This window comes from Mauremys reevesii, linkage group 6 (genome assembly GCF_016161935.1).
Source record: "Mauremys reevesii isolate NIE-2019 linkage group 6, ASM1616193v1, whole genome shotgun sequence".
Taxonomy (NCBI): Eukaryota; Metazoa; Chordata; order Testudines; family Geoemydidae; genus Mauremys; species Mauremys reevesii.
This window is the reverse complement of record NC_052628.1, coordinates 53,572,020-53,595,231: the sequence shown is the minus strand read 5'-3', so window position 1 is coordinate 53,595,231 and position 23,212 is coordinate 53,572,020. Positions and strand designations below refer to the sequence as shown.

The 23,212-nt window shown below is 40.8% G+C and overlaps 1 long non-coding RNA gene across 1 annotated transcript in view; it reads right to left on the bottom strand.

Annotated features, from left to right (window-relative positions):
* LOC120407824 overlaps nt 1-22,781 on the bottom strand; it is a 59,157-nt gene extending 36,376 nt beyond the window's left edge. The window contains exons 1-3 of the long non-coding RNA XR_005600273.1: nt 22,733-22,781; nt 22,254-22,317; nt 5,844-5,944 (exon numbers count right to left, since the gene is read on the bottom strand). This is a non-coding gene — a long non-coding RNA (uncharacterized LOC120407824). The remainder of the gene's footprint in view (nt 1-5,843; nt 5,945-22,253; nt 22,318-22,732) is intronic.
* Between the last annotated feature and the right edge of the window lie 431 nt (nt 22,782-23,212).

The following is a 23,212-nucleotide window of genomic DNA, read 5'->3' as shown; positions in this document are numbered from 1 at the left end:
TAAAAATAATCACTGATATAAAGATTTACTAGTTGATAATCACAACTCTCAGGCTTGTCCTTATGAGATTTAGAGTTTCAAACAGGGAGAATGTGAGTTTCAAAGAATGTGAATGAGAGGACAATTCTCTGAATTCAAGAGCATCTTGAATGAGAGCTCTTATGTTTGCTTCTTAGCAAGAAGAAGTTTATTTGACAAGGTGTTATGTAAATGAACATATCTTCTTTCTTGAATTTATTTTGCATTGTAGGGCCTGATTTACTCCATCAAAGCCCAATGGAAAACTAATATTGGCTTCTGTAGGGCCGGGAGAGGGTCCTACTTGTAACACATGACATGGCTTGTAGGTACCACCTATAGTTAAGGTTGTCTGACACCTCCCTGTATAATATCCTGTTTTCAGTTGCTTAAAACCCAGAGGTCAAGGATGTAGTTTTTAGTATCCCCATGAAAAAAATGGCCAAATTTGGCCAAGTTATGAGCCTTTGAAAAATTGCAGTTCATACATGCTCAGTAGAGATTTGTTAGAGTTTATCATCTCTGAAAAGTCCATCTGTGCTGAGCAGGTTTATCCTCTCATAGCTATCAGTGCTACCCAGACTGTGCATGTGCCATCCCCACAGAGCAACTGAGCATGCTCCATGCCACAGCTTTATGGACTGAGAAGGACTTTCTCTGCTGTGGACTTCTGTGGAACCGGACATGGGAACTGAAAGCAGGGAGATTATATTTCCTTGGTTCTCAATGCTTCCCCTGCTGGTGCCCAGGCATTAAGGAGAAGGAAGCAGATGACTCAAATGCAGAGGGTACATGAACCAGATCAGGGGGTTTGGCAAAGGAATGAATAGATTGGACTAGGAGTCAGAGGGATGGGGAGGAGGGAAAGCACTGATGAGGAGCCTGGGAATGGGCGGACTGGGACAAGGAGCATGGAGGGAGACAGGGACTCAAATTGGAAGTCTGGGGGTGCAGAATGGCACTGGGTTGAGGATCCCTTAGGGTGGAAAATTGGACTGGCTGGGCAAGTAGACTGGGGTTGAGATGAGAAACTGGGGCGGGATAGAACCAGGACTGGGACAGGGACAGACTGGAGGGGACAGGGATAGAAGGGTATGTGACCACTTGAGCACACTCCCCTCCAGAACCTGGACTGGAACCCAAGATTCCTGAGCCTCAATATTTCTCTGCTGTCCACAGATATCTATGAAACTGGCAGAGTGTGTGTCTCATCCCTTTCCAGTCCCTAAGCCACATATAGGATGACTGCTTTCATTTGCTCAATTAATTCCACTGGCAGAAGTCTGCACTTTGCCAGCTGATGACCCATTGACACGTGGGTGTCAATATGCTTTCACAGGATGAAATATCTGTTTTTTATGACTGTATTTAAAAAACAACTAGGAAAATCCACACAAAAAACCTATCTTAAGAGAACACTAAGGTTGCAAAGTCTAGCACCCAAAAGTAAAACACCACCATTATTTAGCTTGCTTGCACAACCAGAATCTGCCCTCTCCCCATTTGTATGCATTCTGATGCACTCCTTAATTACATACAATTTTTTCCACAGGACCTCTGCCTCATTCAGTGCATAAGGATGGATCGTGCTCTGAGGATGAATCAAGACTGGGTAGTGAAGGAGGCTGTCTGTAGGATCCGTCTCATTTGTTGCAGAAGTTAGAAGGTATGTAGTGAGAGTGGCAGGGGACTGCAGGAAGAGAAAGGGGAGGTCTCCTAGTTAAGACAGCTGAATGCTGTCCTGGAGAACTGGATTCTATTCTTGCCTCTGCCACAGAATTCCTATGTGATGCTGAACAAGTCACTTCAACCAGACTTTTCAAAGGTGGTCATTAATTGTGTGGCCAACTTGAGATCAAGGGGTCTGACTTGCAGAAGCTATGTATTCTCAGCTGCAACTGAAGTAAATGAGAGATGAGTTTTGAAGATATAAAATGTTATATAATGCTAAGTACTCTGAAAAATAAGGCCCAGGGCATCTCAAAGCATTCAAAATGAGTGGAGACTTTTGTCCTTCATTGCTCTATGCTTCAGTTGCTCATCTGTAAAATGGAGATAATGCTACCCCTTCATCTCACAGGGGTGTTGTGAAAATAATTTTATAAATTTTTGAAGCACTTGGATACTATAGTGATGAGAGCAATAGGAAAGCCTATGAGGAAATTAATAGTTATTAAGAGCAGGGTTTAAATGGTGTACAGTGTATAAAGTGTAGGGCCCACACATTGAACAATATGGATAAACCAAAATAGAGATAGGACACATTCAGCATACACTGCTCACCCTGTGTATTGAATGAGACTAGGGTCCGGTGGCAAAAATAACATTCTTTTAAAGTAATTTTTGTATGTAGTATTTAATTACACAGATAGTTTATTAGTTTCTCAGATTAATTTATAGAATCCAAGTAGGCAGTGTTAAAGTATGCTATTAAAAGTGCACGTCCTTCAAGCATATAATTCTCCTGACTCATCAAAATCCCAGTGGGCCAAATCATGCCCACCCGACATGCTAGTCACCTCTGCTCTGTGTGCAAAAAATGCACAGGTAGATTACAGCGAGCAATGGGAAACCATTGACTTTAATAGGAGCAGAGTTAGGATGGCATAGAGCACATCTTAAAGCCCAACCTACAGTGAATTTCAATTGACAGTTTCTTCCAAGTCATGATATCCCGAGACCTGCAGTACCATGCCCAGGACTCAGGACATTTGTGGTATGTCAATATAAATGCTTCATGTCTCCAAGTTACTTCCCAGACCTTGTCCCGCATTCATTCCCTGGTGCTGAGACAACTCAAAAATCACCCTCACAGACCCAAAATCTTTCCAGTAGAGTTTAAGAGACACAAAGTGGAAGTCTGTGTAAATTGGTACTGACAGAGGTTGTATTAACTTACATAAGAAAATCCCTGTGGGTTTGTTAGGAGATGATGCTGTGGACATTGGCTTGCTCTCTCTCCTTTCACACCCAGCCATGCCAGTGAAACTGCTGAGCCTCATAGGCTCATCATACATTGACATCATACACAGGGTCACGGGGATGAAGGATGTTACTGTGTTAGCTCAGCCCCTTTTCCTATGACAAAATTCTGGCTAAAGAAGCAGTTTTTTCACTTCTTTCATCTGCTCTGCGAGGAAAAAAAATGGAAGGGATAATCAATGCCCTAAGTAGAAACAGATGCAGGAGTAATTTCCTTAGCATTGTTTTTCAAGCATCCGCATGAAATATTCTCAGGTTAAAAGACTACATAAATTGTTTGTGGAAATTAAATTCAACATATGGTGGGCAGAAACTACAAGGACAGGCTGGGGCTGGAGGAATGGTGAGAATGCATGTAAAAGTATATAATATGTTTAGTCTCATCCAGATAAATCTTCTTTTACAAAGACACCTCACTATTCCCCTAGGAAATGTGTCATCTATATTGACCAATGCCAGTGAGAACGGCAAATATGAACTGTTCTTATCCAGAACATTAGGTCAGCAGCAGATGTAGGTAAATTCCTACAGAATGCATGTCCAGAGCGAAGGATATTTTTAAAAAATGGCAGAAATCTACTATCTATTCTTGCCTTATCTGCAACAGCTGAGCAATCTTTCGGTGCCACAAGGAGATTGAAAACTTGGCTCATATCTAGCATGGACAAGCTTGCCTTAATCACATTGCTCTTTTACATGTGCACAAGGACATCAACATTGACAGTACTACAGCGAAGCGACCATTTGCTGAAAACAACTGTCAACGTTGTCAAGTTTTTGGAACCTTTAATAATGTGATTTGTGTGGCAAAGCTGGTATCGTTCTGTTTATCAGCTGTAGTAACAAATTTCCATAAAGGGGGAAATATGCAGAAATGTGCTGGAGTTGCATTTTATGTTACCTGCTTCTGCCTGACATACAAAAGAAAAATGAATGAATTATGAAAAATACATAAATTAATGAATTACAGCAGTATGGGTTTCCAACACTCAGCTGGAGTCATTTCAAGAGTTCTAGCAGATTTGTTACAAAAAATAGAAGTCCAAAGATTTCCCCTTTCCCTGAAAACCCATGATTTTTAGAAAATTCTTTACCTTTTCCTTTTACATTAACCCTGCCATGGTACCTGTGAGGAAATAATGATTCAGAAAACCTTTCAGAATTCAACCTCCGTGTAGTGGTAATTAGAAGGTTGGATTTCCAAATGCCAACACTAAGGGCTCAGTTCTGCTATCTGATATCCTAGCAAATCAGCTACAGCACTTGTACAGTAAGCACACGTCTTCCAAATACATGGGGATGTGTATCAGAGGGTGGGACTGAATCCTTGCTATGGATTAGTAGCTCATGCCTAACCTACAGCTCCCCCGGCAAGTCCTGAGCCCCACACAGTTCTGCCAATGCACCTCAAATCTGATCTCTTAGCTCCTCCTACTATTCAAATTGTAGGATCTCTCACACAGGTCTGCCAATGCCCCTCAGTCCCGAAATACAATACTCCCAGCAATTCCTCTTCTCATCCTTTCCTAGATACTTAGATTTAAAACAAATAAACAAACAAGCAAAAAACCCTTTTGTCATATTCCCACTGCTATTTGGGCTGTTTATTGATTCTATATACATGAAGTATAGACATTTTCTTAATAACAATATGATAATATGTGAGGTTTTGTCTGTCTGCCTATCTAGCCTACTTTCTTATACCATGCCCATCAACGCTGTATCTGGTCACATAATATCTCATCGCACCCCCTTTCAACATTGGCTTTCAAAAAAAAATTCTTCCTCTTCCTTACTCCTCCATTCTTTCAATAGTGATCTGTAAAAGAATTTGTGATGCTGAAGCAAAATGTTAAGCCACCTCTCTCTAATGGTATCCCATCTCAAACACTGGATGCATTAGCAAGAGAGCTTTGAATTTGCTCCAGCCATTCACTTCAATCTGTAAATTAATACTGCAGACCCTTCAGGAGTCACTGGGCACGTAACTTGCATACTGTTCCGGCAGAATACTAATAAGTTATTATCAGTGCACTAAATGAGGCATTTAAGAAGGAACTTTCTCTATATCATCTTAATCACAACTTCTAAAGATTCCTTCTACATATCAGCTGCAGCCCTGCTATCTCAGCTATTCTGATTGATTTTTCTAACACATACTTGCAATGTCTGTGAGAGATCTCAGTACAAGATGTACAATTATTGGTATTTATCTTGAGCTAAAGAAAGGGAAAGAACTATATGTATTGCACACATCTGGTTCAGAGAGTTTCATAACTCCCAAGAGAATCTTGCACTCACTATCAAACTGAACGGTGTCTTTCGGTTAATTTGTTTAGTGGCCAGGGGCTACAAATAATTCTCTTGTCCATAGCCAAGGTTAGTCAGCTGTATAATAAGGACTAAAGCTTTTGCTTCTACATAGACTCAGGATACATGGACATAATTTTGCTACATATAATAGGAAAAGTATACTTTATAGAAGCTTGAATAGGTATTCACTCATCTTACAATACAGTGAATTTCTAATTGTTTCTAAAGTTTAGGAAGGATAAAATGGTTAATCTTTGTGATGACAAAAGGAAGCAGAAAATAAAGTGACACACTTGAATGAACTGTGAGGAAATAAAGTGCACAACATGTGATAATGCCATGACTCTGTGTTATTGCGCATTTCTGGGCTGAAAAGATATGGCTTGATGGGTAATTTGTCATGCTGTGCAATAGAGAACAACAGTAAAGAGACTTCAGACAGAAGAAAATTACACAAATAGTAGGGTGGAAAGGTATAATTGAAGATGGCAAAAGATTGAAAGAAAGACATTTAAAATTACTGTACTGACCTACTAAATGCACTTGGGCGTGGAATCCTGGCCTCAGAAGAAGTGGCATTAAACGACTGCAGGCTGTGACACTACTACAGGATAATGCCAATCTTATGGAGCTTGTAGAGGAGAAAAATACAATACACGTTGTAACTGAACAAAATCAGACCTGTTTTTTTGCATGCATACATATGTGTAGGAGCTGAAGCTCTTGATGAATTTTCAGTAAGTGAAAGTTTACTCAAGGCTAGACTCTGATACTTTTACTGACACTGTGTCCCATGAACTCCAGTGGAATAAAGTATAATCCAGCATGAGGGCATCAGAATCTGGTTTAGAAACTGTAAATCAATTGATTTCTTTTTAACTTTTCTCTACTGTCCCAAATACTTTTATCTCTAAAACTCAGTAATGTTATTTAGATATATGGAACCAAAATCTTACCTCCTTTTTTGTACATTACATAGGGCCCCATCTCCTCCTATTTGGGTTTCACCTGCATTATAAGTGTGGGAAACTGTAGCTTCCTCTTCATTTTTTTGCTGGAGGAGTGGAATGCACCCTCCTGCCAGGGAAGAGGCAGACATCCTAAACCCAATGATATCACAAAATCCATATTGATCTCTTGGGCCTATAGCAGCAAGGGTCCAAACAGAAACCCCTTTCCCATGCACTTTTAGACTGTTGGCTCCCTCTGCATAGCTCCTTACCACTTAGCTGTGACTGCCCTCAGACTTTCCCTTTAGGATGGAGTGGGGTTTCATGACATAGAGGGAGAACCTGCACAAATTCCATCAGACTCTGTCTGCAGTGAATTGCTTGAGTTTCTCCTTCAGGGTTGTGGGGATGGAAGAATCCAGTGAGGTGAAGCCAGCTCTCAGCCCTGCCCCATTACATGGATCCAGATCCCCACAGACCACCTCCACTCCTGAGGGGCTTCCTAGCTCTTTCCCCTACCGTGCCTCCCACTGCCAGATCTCTTTTCCGGTCTCCTTACCCATGCTGATAGAAGCAGAAGGGAGACCTTAAGACAGTCATTTAATCTTGCTATGCTTCAGTTTATCATCCTTGAGGATAATAACAATATCAATGAGGATAAGGATGATAACACCTACCCTATGTTACAAGGGTGCTGTGGGATAAATGCAGTAATAACTGAGCCCCACATAAATATTATGGTGATGATGGCCACTATATAAGTAGCTAAACAGATGTTCAACGTGTACTGAAATGAATGTAAATGCTTTGTATCATTTGCTATTTTTTCAGCCTATTCATTGATATATTGCTGAATAACACATAAAAGAAATCCACTGTCTGCACACTGATGGAGGAGATAGGTTTCCCTTTCAATTTAAAGAGTTTTTAATTAGACCTAGGCAGCTTTTCACTGTCACTGTCAACAAAAAGATTACTGTGCACTCCCCCCACAGACCCTTTTGGCCCAAACTGGCGGTTCTTCCCAAAATGAGCTTTCACGGGTTTGTTGCTGCGGGTACAGTACATTGGAACAATCAAAAAACCACTTCTGGCTAGCAGAAGAGTGGTTTTAAAGTTTGCCAGTTTCCTAAAGCAACCCACCCTGCATGGAGCCTAAACTAAAGAAAGCCAAAGCAGCTGCAACATGAGGCACTGTTCTATTGCAGATATGCTAAACCATTTTGCTACTGTACAAACATTTAAACCATAAAAATAAATGATCTAAACTGTGAAGCTGTAGCTACCCTATTGTCAAGTTAAATAAATATTGAAGAACAGCAGAGATCCAAACAGTAATTGCTGTATCATGACCTATGCTTTCCAAAAGGCCACTTCCAGTGCATTTAAGCACTAACTGAAGAAAGTACGTTAATAAAACAAGTGTCTGTGTTTATCAACCAATTTGGCAATGGCCAGCGGCCTGTGGCAACAGAATTTGCTAAAAAATCCACACACCATTGCAGAATTTTGCTGAAGGATCTCAGCTCTCATTATTCAAAATAAAGGGGTTTTTTTAGCCTTATAGTTGCAAAGAAAACAACTGAATGTAAACTCATGAGTTGATGTGTGCCTGGATTTGCAGGAAAACTAAAAAAAAATAGCTCTTGTAAGTGTGAACTGCCCCACTGATTTCACCTGTTGAATTATCTCTGGAACATAATAATGATAATTTAAATGGCCAACACTGTCAACTATTTCACAGCTGCTTATTTTTGCAGAAACATCCAGTTTATCCTGCCTCAACTGCCTACAATACCTTCCCAGGTATAAAAGCCCCAGCTTTCCTTTACCTAGCTGCCAAAACCTCTATCTTTTCCTCCAAGTTTCAATACCAAAGTCTGCAGCACAATCAATAATGAAAATGTTTGGGTAGTGTAAAATCAGTGGAATGCAATATTAAAATAAATAGCACAGGGATACTGTACTACTCATATTATTTGTTTTCTGTAATTAATTTAGTAAAAACCTCCATTTATAATTTGCCTGACGCTATTGCAGAACTTCCAGCCTGATGCAACAAAAAACTGGGAATGTTGCAGCATAATTTAGGTCAAGCTAGCCACAGAGTACACAGGGCCTTGAAGATAGTGCCTCATAGCAGACCAGCCACAGATAACATTTTTTATTCAAGTCCCCGGGCAAAATTATTCCATGTTATAGTGTGCTTATATGATCTTATCCATTTCAAAAACAGTGATCTTAATTGAAGTTTCAAAGACTATTGCATAAGGTGTATGAAGGTAACAGAGTATAAGATCCAGTTCCTCAGCTGGTGTAAATTGGTGTCACTCCATTGTGGAGTAATGTCAATTTACAGTTGCTAAGGCTCTGAGAGTAGAGGAAAACTAGAAAAATGTACAGGGAATCATATAATATATTTCCTATAAGTAACCTCACACACAAATAGAGCCAAGGAAGTGATGGGTGTCTTCTGTAGCCCTGAGAATTGACCATCTTTCATCAGCCACAGGAGTCACTATTGACTAATCGGCAGGCAGTCATAACCACAGCACTCCTAACCCCTGCAGCAAATTACTACCCCACTCCACCCACTGAGCAATCAGAGAAGGAATTGTGCCTCAGCAGGATTTCTCTCAGGTGCATACAGGTACACTCTAGCCCTAATTTATATAACCATATCTTTAGAAATAAGCCATAAATTGAAATGATGCATTATTATCATATGAAAGAGTTTGGCCTTCAACATTTTTTCCTTATGATTAAGTATGAAAAATCTGCTACACATTAGAGAAGGTTCTTTCATGTTTATTTTACAACTGGGAGTAAAATTTTCACCATGGTTAGAACTGGCAAAATAATAACACTTCATGAAATGTTTGGACTCTCCTTCTCTCCCCACCCCACCAAGATTTTTTTTTCTTTTTTTCAGAAACAAGATAGCTTTTACTTGGGGGAAAGAGTGTCATTTTCCTTCAAAAAGTTGTTTGAAAATGATGAACTCTCTATGTATTTGGCTAACATCCATTCAGGACTAATTAAAAAAAAAATCAGGATTTTGGCCTGTGTCACTGTTTGACTATATTCACTGGGCAAATGGCAATGACATTTTGCCCTTAACAGAACTGCTGAATTTGCATGAATCTATCATTTTTCAATTGAGGAGAGAGAAGAAATGCCTACATCTAGGTGGTAATAAACTGACCTCGTGGCTTTATATTTTAAGTAGGGTGGTTTAAGGTGGTAGAATAACTCAACTGGAAAAATGGTTGCAGCCTGCAAGGAGTTTTTCTCAAGGGACAGTCTACAATGTAAATTTAATAAAATGTAAACAGAAAATTCCCCAGCTTGAGGCTCAGCTCAGTCCTACCACACTGGATACAGAGCCCTATCTTCCCAGCAGCATTTCCCCACCCCTTTCTTGGGTAGCCACTCTTATAGCTGTGGCTATAAATGCAAGGGTGGGAGGAAGCTGAGCTGAAGTTAACCCTTTGGACACTGATATCCCTTTGGTCACAGGTATCATGCCAATCACAGTTGGTACGCTGTAATATGAATAGGGAGTGAATATGGAGTTTACTCAGCCATGGTGAACAACTGTAACTGAAGGCCTTTGGAGATTTGGTCTATTTGGACTGAGGAGACATCTCTAAGTTTATTTGTCTGTACATGCAAAGAAGGATCACTTGGGGTTTGAAATGACATAGTTCTGGCCTTTCTGACAACTAGGTTAGGAAGGACAGTGAGCAGTACAGAGCTGAGAGTGAAGGATATACTTCCCAGACCAAAATGTAGTGTCTGTGCCCACCTGCTGTTTTCAGGTGCTGGCTTGGCAGCAGTAGTGAAAAAACCTTTGTTAGTGACCGCAGAAGAGCTGCCTTAAAACATCTGAGAAAAAATGTCTGTATTTTTATACCACAGTCATTACCATGGTATCTGATTGTGGACTTTGGCCCAGATCCACAAAGGGACTTAGGTGCCTAAAGCCTAGATTTCTATGGCCCAGATTTGCTCAGCATTTCAATGCCTAGAATCCTTTTGTGGATCTGGGCCTTTGTGACTCTGAAGAGTCCAGACATAAAGGATGTCTAAAGCCATCTTGAAGAATAACTCTATAAGGCATATGAAGCTAGCAGGAAATGCAGTAATGCAAGTCACAGTGCTAGTTAGCCAGCCTATCAGACACTGGATGAATACAATAATAGAAGATGGGGACAGGGCCTATTTATGGGGCATTCTTATGACTTTTATATGAAAAATTAGGTCTCTCTACTTAATATAGATTTAAAAGGTGTGCCACAAGTGACAACTAAAGAGGGGGTAGGGTACACAAAGAGGGTTACAAAATAATCTGAAGACCTCCACCAAAACATGTCAGAATAAGCAAGAAAGATAGAGAAGTGCTTACAAGACCACACTAGTGAAAAATAAATGCAGGTTTATTTCTCATGTTATAAACTAGATTTTCCTATACTGAATAAAATAAACAATATTAATAATACTTTTCACAAGTATAACACCCTTTACCTGAGGACTGCTGTGCACTTAAATATATATATAATAAAATAAATTGGAGATATACCTATCTCCTAGAACTGGAAGGGACCTTGAAAGGTCATTGAGTCCAGCCCCCTGCCTTCACTAGCAGGACCAATTTTTGCCCCAGATCCCCAAGTGGACCCCTCAAAGATTGAACTCACAACCCTGGGTTTAGGAGGCCAATGCTCAAACCACTGAGCTATCCCTCCCTCCTCAAACTTAACTAACATTACTTAATCATACCATTATCCTTGTTAGTCAAGATATGAAAACTGTTCATTGGGAAATTTGGAGGGGAGGGGCAAGATAGTTCTGCCATCTTTATAATCAGGCAGCTCATCACACTTCTCAGTAGAACTGCTTAGAGCAGTGGTTCTCAACCAGGGGTACATGTACCACTGGGAGTAGGCAGAGATCTTCCAGGGGGTACATCAACTCATCTATACATTTGCCTAGTTTTACAACAGACTACATAAAAAGCACTAACTAAGCCAGTACAAACTAAAATTTCATACAATGACTTTTTTATACTGCTGTATATGCCACTGAAATATAAGTACAATATTTATATTCCAATTAATTTTTTTAAATAGTTATATGGCAAAAATGAGGAAGTAAGCATTTTTTCAGTAATAGTGTGCTGTGACACTTTTGTATATTTGCCTGATTTTGTAAGCAATTAATTTTTAACTTCGGGATATGCAAGACAAATCAGGCTCCTGAAAGGGGTACAGTAGTCTGGAAAGGTTGAGAACCACTGGCTGAGACGGCCCCAGTGTATTCTCAAGCATTTCGGTATGCAGTCAGCCCCCAATGCATTATGAAAGGAAGGAATGTGCACTTTAGCAGGTTTCCATTAATACAGAAGATTTTTTAGAATCAGATTCCTGTCTGAATTTTGCTCACACTTTTTCATGTAACAACATTAATGCTACATTGCCAGGCAATGACAACAATAAACATGGGCTAAGTAAAAACGAAGAAACAATACCGGCATCCAATGGACAATGCTGCGTTGGCGGCTAAAGAAGCTCTCACTTTATTATATAGTGTTCTTCCTACTGGGATGTCTGATTTTCTCTGAAAGGCTAACCAGGGCAGATCAATGTATACTTACCTCTTCAGAAGGCTAAAAGGTGTGTAGTGCCTGGGTATCATTAAAAATTTACTTGACCACAGGCATCAAATGGCCATGATTAGATGACCCTGGTAAGCACTCTATCTTTCCATTTTACACATGTCATATTTAATATATATAAACTGTTGTATATACTGTTACAATCACTCCAGCTTCATGGCAGCTGATGTCTTATACATGTTTGGGAGGGAGGTATCAATTAACTACGTTATCTATAAAGCTATGCCTGCAATTACTAGTACTTCACAACTTATCATTAGTGCATCCGACAGGATTTTCCCAAAGTAACATTTATTTAGAGGTTAATCAAAATTCTTAAGGCTGTCATTTATTATAATCTGATTTTGGATAATTGTCCAAATCCGAGGCTCTTAAAGGAAACACTCTTGTCTCAATCTCAGTGAATATGTGCATTAATGAAAAAGCACCACACAACCCTCAGAGAAATGGAATTACATGCTATAAATAAATGGTCATTGAACGTCTCAATATTTCAAAATATACCAATTCAATCTGAGATTTTTCTGAGATGTCATTTAGGGCCACATTGTCCCTGGGGCCTGCCGGGGTGTAAGGAGGTATATGGGGGAGAGTAAGATGAAATACACCTTCCTACTCATAGGAAGGTCCAGGCAAAATGTGCAGGGACTTCTTCCTCATACCAGCCCCAGAGGTACATGTAGTGGAGGAAATAGAGGCAAAGACAGTGCAGCCTGTGTATTCATTCCTTTGCACTGAGAATCTGGGACCATGTAGAGTGGGAGTAGGCTGGCTGCTGAGGCACAATCCTTCTACCAGAGCAGCCAGCTCAACCCCAATCCCAAAACAACTACAGTAAAGGAATGCTAAGCTTGCAAAGTAAAACACTCAAATGTTAGAAAATGCCCCCTTGTACGTATGGATTACAATACAGTGTTTAATCACTTCCTCCTCTTAGCTGCCTGGGTGTCAAACCAGTCTCTACAGAGCATGTGCGACAGCTACTTTTCAGAGGCTTATTGCTTGGCCAAATTTGGGTAAATTTTCACAGAGACAATAAAAGGCACAATCCTGACACAAGGGTGACACCCTCACTCATGGCAAACGACAAGTCCCTGCTCCAAACCATGGAGGTGCTGGGCCTTCTCAGTGAAACAACTGTAAGAATTTTTTTTAACATGGACAAAATATAGTATTTTTTTCTAATCTCGATCTTGGGAATGGCTGGACCATTTTAGCTGAAGCTTTAAAAAAAAAAATTCTGATGCAGACACCCAGCATGGAAAATGTCAGCCTGAACAGTTAAAGTTAGGCATACAGGATCTTATAATGGGAAGTGTCAAGCAACCTTAAGTACAGGCTGTGCTACCAGCTCCATCTATAATTATATTTTTCAACTCAGCTATTCATATAGCATGAAAAATCATATATTAAGACAAGCAGGAGGTCCATTTACTAGTTCATTAGTAAGCACCATTAGTTCAAGTAACAGGGCAGAACCAAAACAAGTCCCTAGTACTCTGAACAGGGCATATTTAGAAAACTGGACCTTGCAGCAACTTAGGAGAAAACAAATAAGTATGGGTGACTTTTAGCAAGAATAGGAAGTAATTAACTCTGCCTGTAAATGGGAATTTTAGTGGAATCCTTTATTCTCCACTTACATAAAAATGGAGCCCCTACAATGTTTGTTCTAAATATTTCTATTTCAAATACTGAAGTAAACCTAAATAATGAATCTGTCAATACACCAAGTTATTAACTTCACAGTAAAATTCTTTAGTTTTTGAAGCACCTAAGTGTATATGTGTGTGTGTGTGTGTATATATATATATATATATATATATATATATATATATATATATATATATATATATATATATGTGTGTGTGTGTGTGTAATTTCTTTTTAAAATACGTCCCAATTAACAATCACTTACTTTCACATCTATGTTTTATCTCTTGGTAAGTTAGACAATTCATAAATGAAACAAACAATATAACACAGCAAAAGAACCTTGCAGATCACAGTGTATTGAAAGAGAAAGTTAATACTAAATTAATTATTGTAAAATGTCTTATATTCAACTTATTTTGGGGGACTTAAATAAAATTATTTCTCAGGCATTCCAAAGAAGTTTCCTCTTTTCTCTCCAACCACAGTATAGTGGAGATTTTCAAACTAGTCTATAAGATTTTGAGACATTAATTTAAATTACTGGAAGATATGCATCCCATAACCATTTGGGAAATCTCTGTCTATAGCCCTAACAATGTTTTCATTTCTTCAGTGCTGTGGTACATGGGCATTAGCCAATCCAGGAAAATCTTTGTCTTTTTACCCATAAAGAGTCTAATCCTGCATGGGGGGTTGCAGAGCTAGGTCTTTTGTTTGTTCTTGAGCAGACCACTTGTGCACCACGTACTGAGCCAGATCTTCAGCTGGTGTAAAATGGTGTCTCTTCATCAAGCCCGCTACATGGACCCACTGTAACTGAAGCTACTCTGACTGCTGCGCTGAATTGTACAGACCCTGCTGAGCCATAAAATGATGCATGTTGGGGCTTGCCATGTTACCTCTCCTCAAGGTCATATACTTTGCATGCTGCACATTTACAGTGACTGTCTAGTATTCCTGTATGTGTCTGAAGTTACTTCATCCCCCTGACCAGGAGTAACTGTTCCATACAGTTTCTTATAATGATGGTCTAAAGTTGGGGAATGTAATGTACTTGTACAGATATATTACTGCTGCAGACTTGGCAACCTGTTCCAATTCCCTCTCTAATATATAGTCACATAGACACATAGAAAAACATAAACTCTTGAGCAATAGTCAACATGGTTTCTGTAAAGGGAAATCATGTCTTACTAATCTATTAGAGTTCTTTGAAGGGGTCAACAAACATGTGGACAAGGGGGATCTGGTGGACATAGTGTACTTAGATTTCCAGAAAGCCTTTGACAAGGTCCCTCACCAAAGGCTCTTAGGTAAATTAAGCTGTCATGGGATAAAAGGAAAGGTCCTTTCATGGATTGAGAACTGGTTAAAGGACAGGGAACAAAGGGTAGGAATTAATGGTAAATTCTCAGAATGGAGAGGGGTAACTAGTGGTGTTCCCCAAGGGTCAGTCCTAGGACCAATCCTATTCAATTTATTCATAAATGATCTGGAGAAAGGGGTAAACAGTGAGGTGGCAAAGTTTGCAGATGATACTAAACTACTCAAGATAGTTAAGACCAAAGCAGATTGTGAAGAACTTCAAAAAGATCTCACAAAACTAAGTGATTGGGCAACAAAATGGCAAATGAAATTTAATGTGGATAAATGTAAAGTAACGCACATTGGAAAAAATAACCCCAACTATACATACAACATGATGGGGGCTAATTTAGCTACAACGAGTCAGGAAAAAGATCTTGGAGTTATCGTGGATAGTTCTCTGAAGATGTCCATGCAGTGTGCAGAGGCGGTCAAAAAAGCAAACAGGATGTTAGGAATCATTAAAAAGGGGATAGAGAATAAGACTGAGAATATATTATTGCCCTTATATAAATCCATGGTACGCCCACATCTCAAATACTGTGTACAGATGTGGTCTCCTCACCTCAAAAAAGATATTCTAGCACTAGAAAAGGTTCAGAAAAGAGCAACTAAAATGATTAGGGGTTTAGAGAGGGTCCCATATGTGGACAGATTAAAGAGGCTAAGACTCTTCAGTTTGGAAAAGAGAAGACTAAGGGGGGACATGATAGCGGTATATAAAATCATGAGTGATGTTGAGAAAGTGGATAAGGAAAAGTTATTTACTTATTCCCATAATACAAGAACTAGGGGTCACCAAATGAAATTAATAGGCAGCAGGTTTAAAACAAATAAAAGGAAGTTCTTCTTCACGCAGCGCACAGTCAACTTGTGGAACTCCTTACCTGAGGAGGTTGTGAAGGCTAGGACTATAACAATGTTTAAAAGGGGACTGGATAAATTCATGGTGGCTAAGTCCATAAATGGCTATTAGCCAGGATGGGTAAGAATGGTGTCCCTAGCCTCTGTTCGTCAGAGGATGGAGATGGATGGCAGGAGAAAGATCACTTGATCATTGCCTGTTAGGTTCACTCCCTCAGGGGCACCTGGCATTGGCCACTGTCGGTAGACAGATACTGGGCTAGATGGACCTTTGGTCTGACCCGGTACGGCCTTTCTTATGTTCTTAGTCAAATTCCACTCTCTGATATGTACATCCTCTTCTCCTATTTTTGGTGTCCCAGATGGTTCAGTTCCTCTCCTTTTCTTTCTAGTTTAACTCTCTCCTAGATCTTATATCCTTCCATGCCTTCAACTTCCACTGCTTTTATGCAAGTGGTTTGCAAGTCTATCTTTTTACCTTTGACCATTCCTTGTCCAGTATTGCATTTCTAGCCACATCTCCTCTTGGCTATGCAGCCACCATCTCAAACTGAAGCCCTCCAACTTAAATTTCTTATCTTTCTTCCTAAAATGTTTCCTTTACCACCCACCTTAGTCTGCATTGACAATTCCACTCTCCTTCCTGTCTCAGGTTTGTAATCTCTGTGTAGCTTTGACTGTACTCTGTCCTTCCTCCTTCACATCCGGTCTCCTTCAAAGTCCTGTCTCTTCTTTCTTTATAAATGTCTAAAATCCACCATTTCCTCTCTGTGCCATTGCTGAAATTCTTGTTGATTAACTGGCCATCTCATCTTAACTACTTTAACTTTCCCTTATCTGGCCATACTGATACTCAACACTTCCTCCTCAAGACTGTTCAAAATGCTGCTACTAATGTAATTTTCCTCTCTGACCACATCCCCTCCTGATACCTTTATATCTCTCTATTGATCTTATCTTGCTGCATAAAATTCACGTTCCTCATCTCTACCTATGAGGCCCTAATCTTGTCTCCACTTACATATCTACTCTCATTTCCTTTTACTCTTCTTCTCTTTGCTTACACTCTTCCCAGTCCTCTGCTTTAGGCCCCAATTTGGGAAAGCACTTCAGCCTGTGCATAACTTTAAGCATATGTATAATCTCATTGGTTTATGGGACCCACTCACGTGCTTAAAGTTAGTCAGATGCTAAAGTGCTTTACTCAGCGGGTTGCTTTTCCCAATATTTTGTCTTCTGTCTTTCTGTTGCCTACACCTGTGTAGCCCGCTTCTGGAGAACTCCTCATCTCCAAGAGTAGAAGAGCCAGCTTCTTTCTCTCACCTCAGTGGCTCTCCTTAGGAACCATGGACCCTGAGCTCTCTGTACACCTTTTCTTCAAGAGCAAGAGAAGGATTGTGTCTCCTCCTATTGATGGCAGTGGACTCCATGCAGTCAACACCTTTTCCCCAAACACTATTTGTCTCCAGACACAATTCTCTCTGGGCAGTCCCAGCAATGTGCAAGGTACCGAGGGTCTGCAGTTGATTGCCTGGCATGTCAATCTGGCTTCTTGTCTAGCCCCCTGTTCCAAGTTTCAGGTACCTGACTAGGCAGACCTTTGGGGCCTTCTCCTTTCTGGAGCCTCCAAAATATCAGATTCAGGAGGCTCTGCTTGCAACACTCTCTCTGCTCTCATCCGTCTGCACCCTCCTTATGTCTGTCCTCCTTAAAAACTACCTCTTCAAACAGTCCCTCCTGCTTGCCTCTTCTCATGAATGATCCCCAGACTCTCCCCATTGCCTGAACTGCTGTCCTGTTTTTCTTTTCATGTTAGTGTGACCCTTCTGCCAGGTGGAGCCAGCAACAAGAAGGGCTGGGTTCAGTATCAAGGGGTTCTTTTTCAACAATACAACACAAAATCAGCTCGAGCCACCACCCAGTGACCTGGGACAATTACACACCACCTGCTGGGCACCTCTAAGATGCAATACTTCCCCTCTCGCAAGCACAGAGTCTGAGTGTAGCAAAAAATTTTAATATAAGGAGGGAAGTTACTCAGCATTAATTTGGGAAAACACCACAATTAGGGTTCATAAACATAAACCATGAGCAAAAGACCCACCCCCAAGTAAGTTGGGCAGTGTCCTTTTCCCGTCAGGGTCTTAAGTCCTGCAACCCAAAAGTCCCTTTAACGTGCCTGTCCCTTCTCTGCACCCCACTCACAGTTGCTGTCCTTGGCCAGTGCAGTCTCAGAGTTCAGAGATTCATCTGCAGAGTTCACCTTCCACCCTGTGGTGCGGGGGGGGGGGGCAAGGAGGCACCTTACATGCTCTGCAGCTTGGGCACTCGCTTATCGCCCCAATGGCCAATTGCCATGCCTCTCTGTGGGGCTCTGCTCTGGCCCTCTCCACCAGTCACCCTGCTGTCCTCTTGCCACGCCTCTCCATCAGCCACACTGCTGTCCACTTGCCAAGATATCTTCCAGGCCCCCCACTTAACACAGCTCTCAGTGATTTCAGCTGTTAGTGGGGGAGCCTCACTGCTGGTGCACACTGGGCAGTCTCTTGCAACAGAGACAGTATTTAGAACTAGATATCAGTGATTTCAGTTCTGCAGCATGTAATAAGACTCTCAATTGAGTCTAAATTAGCTCTTTTATTATACTGTGGAGACAGAAAGGGTCAAATGGTGTCTAGGACCCTTAAACAGGTCCCACAACACCAGGTAAAAGTACCTCTCCCCACCCTTTTTCAACTCATTGGGCTTTGGAACCCACATCCCTTGCCTAGGGAGTACCATTCAGTTGAGGGTGAGTCCCTCCATTGGGGTATGCCAGGTACAGTTCTGCTGCCCTTGGTTCACACAATAAGGATAACAACTCTTTATTACTTCTGCCACAATAACAAGGATACTGGGGATCCAACACCAGCCACAAGTGATCAAATGGGCAAGCAATCCCATAAAATTGAGCACTTAGGCAGGGTGCGTGTGTCCATTCAAACGAGATCAGCCCCTGAAGTCTTTTCCCACAGCTCACCACTAGATGTCAGGGGAGAGCTCATTCAGACTCTGCTTGTATCCTCCTCCCAGCCGAGAATTTGTTGTACCGACAGATCACACTCCATATTATACCAAATTCATTAGTTCCGCTCAAAGAGCCTCAGAATACCCACTATGGCTTCCACAAGCCTGTGAATTAAGCCTGTGTACTGGTTCTTCACTAGCCAGCCCAGATGCATCATAAGTTAACTGGCTTAATGGCATTATAACCCTGTCCCGCCTATTGAGAGTGAGCATTGCAGGGGCAGAGGGACAACTTTTGGGCTTTGAGGATCCCTTGCCTACTGGCATAGGCCCCTGCATCTCTGATTCTAATAGTGGAAGGCCCAAGGCATCCAGGAAACCTTCCACCTATATGTTTCCACTGTCCAATAACCTTGATGTGTCATCACAGCAGGGGCGGCTCTAGGCACCAGCGGGCCAAGCGCCCGCTTGGGGCGGCATCCTGGGGAGGGCGTCATTTGGCTCCGGTGGAGCTCCCACCGGCATGCCTGCGGCAGGTCCACCGGAGCCCGGGACGAGCGGACCTGCCGCAGTCATGCCTGCGGCGGGGCCCGTCTTCCCCCGGCACCGGTTGAGCACCCGCACGCAAGACAGCGGCAGGTCCGCTCGCCCGGCTCCGTGGACCTGCCGCAGGCATGCCTGCGGGAGCTCCACCGGAGCCAAATGACGCCCTCCCCAGGATGCCGGAGCCGCGGGAAGAGGGGACCCGCCGCGGGACTGGGGAAGGGCGGCGCAGCGCTCCGCGCTGCTTGGGGCAGCCTACTTTGTAGAGCCGCCCCTGCATCACAGGGCAGTCTCATTGGTGGCATGGGTGTGTCAGCAATGGGTCTAAATACTTCCACCATGGGGTTTAGGGCTGAAGAAGTCGCACTCTCCCTTGGTTCATCTGGATACACCATGGTAGTGTCTTCCTCCTCAGACTCAGTCTCCGATGTGCTGAGTAGGGGTAGGTTAGCCACAGGGGGCCCACTGTCCATGTTGGCTTTGGTCTAGTACGTTTGTTCTGCCCAGTTGCCATGTTGTGGTCCACTTATAAGCCTATCGATTCCCCCACAAGGATTTGTCTGATGTGCACTGTAAAGTGTTCAGGGCTTTATCTGTGGTTGTAAAGTGTCAGATAAACTGATGGTGCTATCAAAATGATTTATAAAAAACAATAAAATTGTAATAATTGGACATGTGCTGATGATCTAGCCATCCAGAGTTTTATACTATACCCATTATCATGCTCTCTGAGCACTTTTGCCATAGTTTCTGAGCATCTGAAAGCTGAAATTTGGTCCAAAAGTTTGATCTCTATTCTGTAGGATAAATAGGGACTGCAATATGCTTCAAGGTGCCTTTCTAGCATTTGGAAGCAATTCTCTATCAAATGCTAGATAAAAGGTATCCTGGAATTAATGACTAAAAATCAAAGATCTGAAAACTATACCTTTAAGATAAAGCTTTATGTGTCCAAATGATCCCTTTACCTGCCCAAGATCTGCGACTGAGGAGATTCAGACTGTACTCTATTAAACAGTAATAAAAGAACTGATTTTGCTCTCATTAAGTCAATGGTAAAATTACCATTGATTTCAAATTCACTGGATCAAGCCCAATATGTATCACATGCACATCTTGGTCTACCTGGAAAACCTTCCCAAATCCAGTTATTCAAATATACATATGGCATTTTCATAGTTCAAGATGGGGAGTATGGTTAAGGTTTTGTGTATATGTAGGCTGAATTCACAAAGTTTTGGAGAGGCGCTACTGTCTCATTCCACTTCCCGATCGTACCCCAACAACCTTGACCTTTGGACAGGGACAGGCACATGATGGAGAGGAAAGGTACAAAATTGTTGTATGCCCTGCATACTTCCCAGAGGCTGAGAGTTTCACCTCGCTGATATGCCTAGCTGGCTCAAAGAGTGAGAGTTCCTGAGAGCAATCACAATCCTAAATGTCATGTGGCAGGCCACAGAACTATCTGCTAAGTGAATGGGCCAGCCCACATACAGATTTTCTACCAAGGCTCTAATAGAAAGTCAAACAAGTTCATAAAGTCTATGTTAGAATCATAATATTTAAATAAAACTGTCACACTTCTGTAAAGTACATGTACATAAATAGATGTACAGACTGATACAGAGATCTTGTTTTAGGTATGTGATAAAGTAACAATTTTCATTATAGTTAGTGGAGTTTAACATGGAGTGTCTGCAAATGTCGCTCTGGCTTAATCAGCAGAGAGATCATTTGTGCCATCTGCACTCAGCAGGGACTTGGTTGCTGAGACAAGGTAGCAAATAAAAAAAAAATAATGGGAGTAAATGAAAATAATATGAAGAGCTATAAAACTAAGAAAACCAGGACTCTAAACCAGTTGACTTTCAGTGACAACTACTGGATCTTTCTAGAGAGAAATGTGTTTTCTGATAATTGTTGTAATTAACAGAACATTTTAGAACTACAGGCTGGCTCAGGTGGGGAAAATATATTTTTTATTTACATGACTGAGTTAGCACTTTTAAAAATACCTATCAAATGTTAATTATACTCAATGGATGGTAATCAAATTATACTTGAGTAAAATCAAACTGTACTGAGAAATGTGTTTATCTTAAATCAGATATATGACTTGCTAAACAATTCTGAGATTGGGCTGAGGCAACTTTGAAGTAATCTGTTCCCTTTATTTTGGATCTAGGCCTTCTGCAGGATAATAGGTTTGGAAATAAATTTAGTTAATGTCTACAATATTTTCTCTGTATGGAAATATGAAGATGTAACATTACTTTTCTTATACTGTCCTTTAGCTTGGTACTTTAAGTTGAGTACTGCAGCAAGCACACATTAATAGAAAAATCATTCTTTGACTTACTTCTAAACTAAATCATCTTCTTTATTACTTTGTTGCTAAGATGCTAACTTCAGTGACCTAACAAACAGCCATATAAATGATTATAACTATTTACAAAAACAAAAAAGTCTATTTTTATTAATGATTTTCCCCTGTATTAAGTTGGAAAAACAACTTGGGTTACTGCAATTAGAGCAGTACTTAAACACGAAAGGAACAAGAACTATGATCATTATCTTTCAGACACTAATGGGTCTTCAAAAAGTTCTGAATTCCCATTCATTAGGACATTGAGAAGGTTGTTTTGTATTTAAGAACGAGATCTGATGGAGGGCTTGAAATGAAACACGTGATTTTATTAAATATGGTGAAAACATAAGGGCTTTATTATGACACACACAAAAAACAAGAATCTGTTTCTCGTTAGCAAGCTTCTAAAAAGTACCTCCTGTATAATTATTAAATAAAACACTCACTTATTCAGTACTCAGCTTTTAAACCCTGAATAAGAGGAGTGCACACTGAGAGAGGTACTTACCAGGGTTTCCATGGATACTGGATGATGCCAATCAGATCCATGTTTTTATCTGAAAGTGGTGCCCCTGCAGAGAAATACAGTTTGGTGAGTGGCTGTTTATACATAGCAAGTAAACAGGGACTTGTTTATTTTACAAAAAGCTCCTGACCCAGACTTTTGCTCATCACCCCCTTTATTTTGCCCCTTTTAAATGGCAATACTGTAAAACAGATATTTTGGCAATTTTCTTTATATTTAAGTGCTTTACATAATTTTTCAAGTGGAAGCTGCATACCTAGGTATACGACTGCTACTGCCGCTATACCTATGTTGACAACTTTTTAAAACTCTGCGATGGGCATATTAATGTAAATTACCTCTTTCTATTTCATTCTCTAAAAGCCATCTCGGGTGGGGAAGGGTAGGGGAAGAGGGGTGGAGAAAGAAGAAGAAGAAGAGAAAAAAAGTAAAGGGTGCATATAAATGAGGAATACCCTTACCATAATCCAATAAGAACAAGACTGCCAAATTCTCCAAAAGTCATCTCCGGGAGGAGGAAGAAGAAAAAGAAGAAGAAGAAGAAAGTAAAGGGTGCATATAAATGAGGAATACCCTTACCATAATCCAATAAGAACAAGACTGCCAAATTTAGAATGCTTCAAAATCTAATGGCTTTCCATGTATATTAGCTACCATTTTAAAAGTCGTTGGTTCCTAGATTCTCAAAGCATAAGTGTTATGAACATGTAATTTTGACATCCAGTCTCTCAACACTACATGCTTTCTAATTTTGGGAGTGAGATTAATACCTCCTATTTGAGAACTTTTAGCCATCTAATATTTCTTTGGATAAAAAAGCACAATGAGTTAGTGAAAAGAAAGGCAATCAACTTTAATACTTAACACAGTTTAATAGCCTGAATTGAAATATATGTGTGCTGTATTTCCATTAAAAAAGTTTCCTTCCAGCCACAATTAAT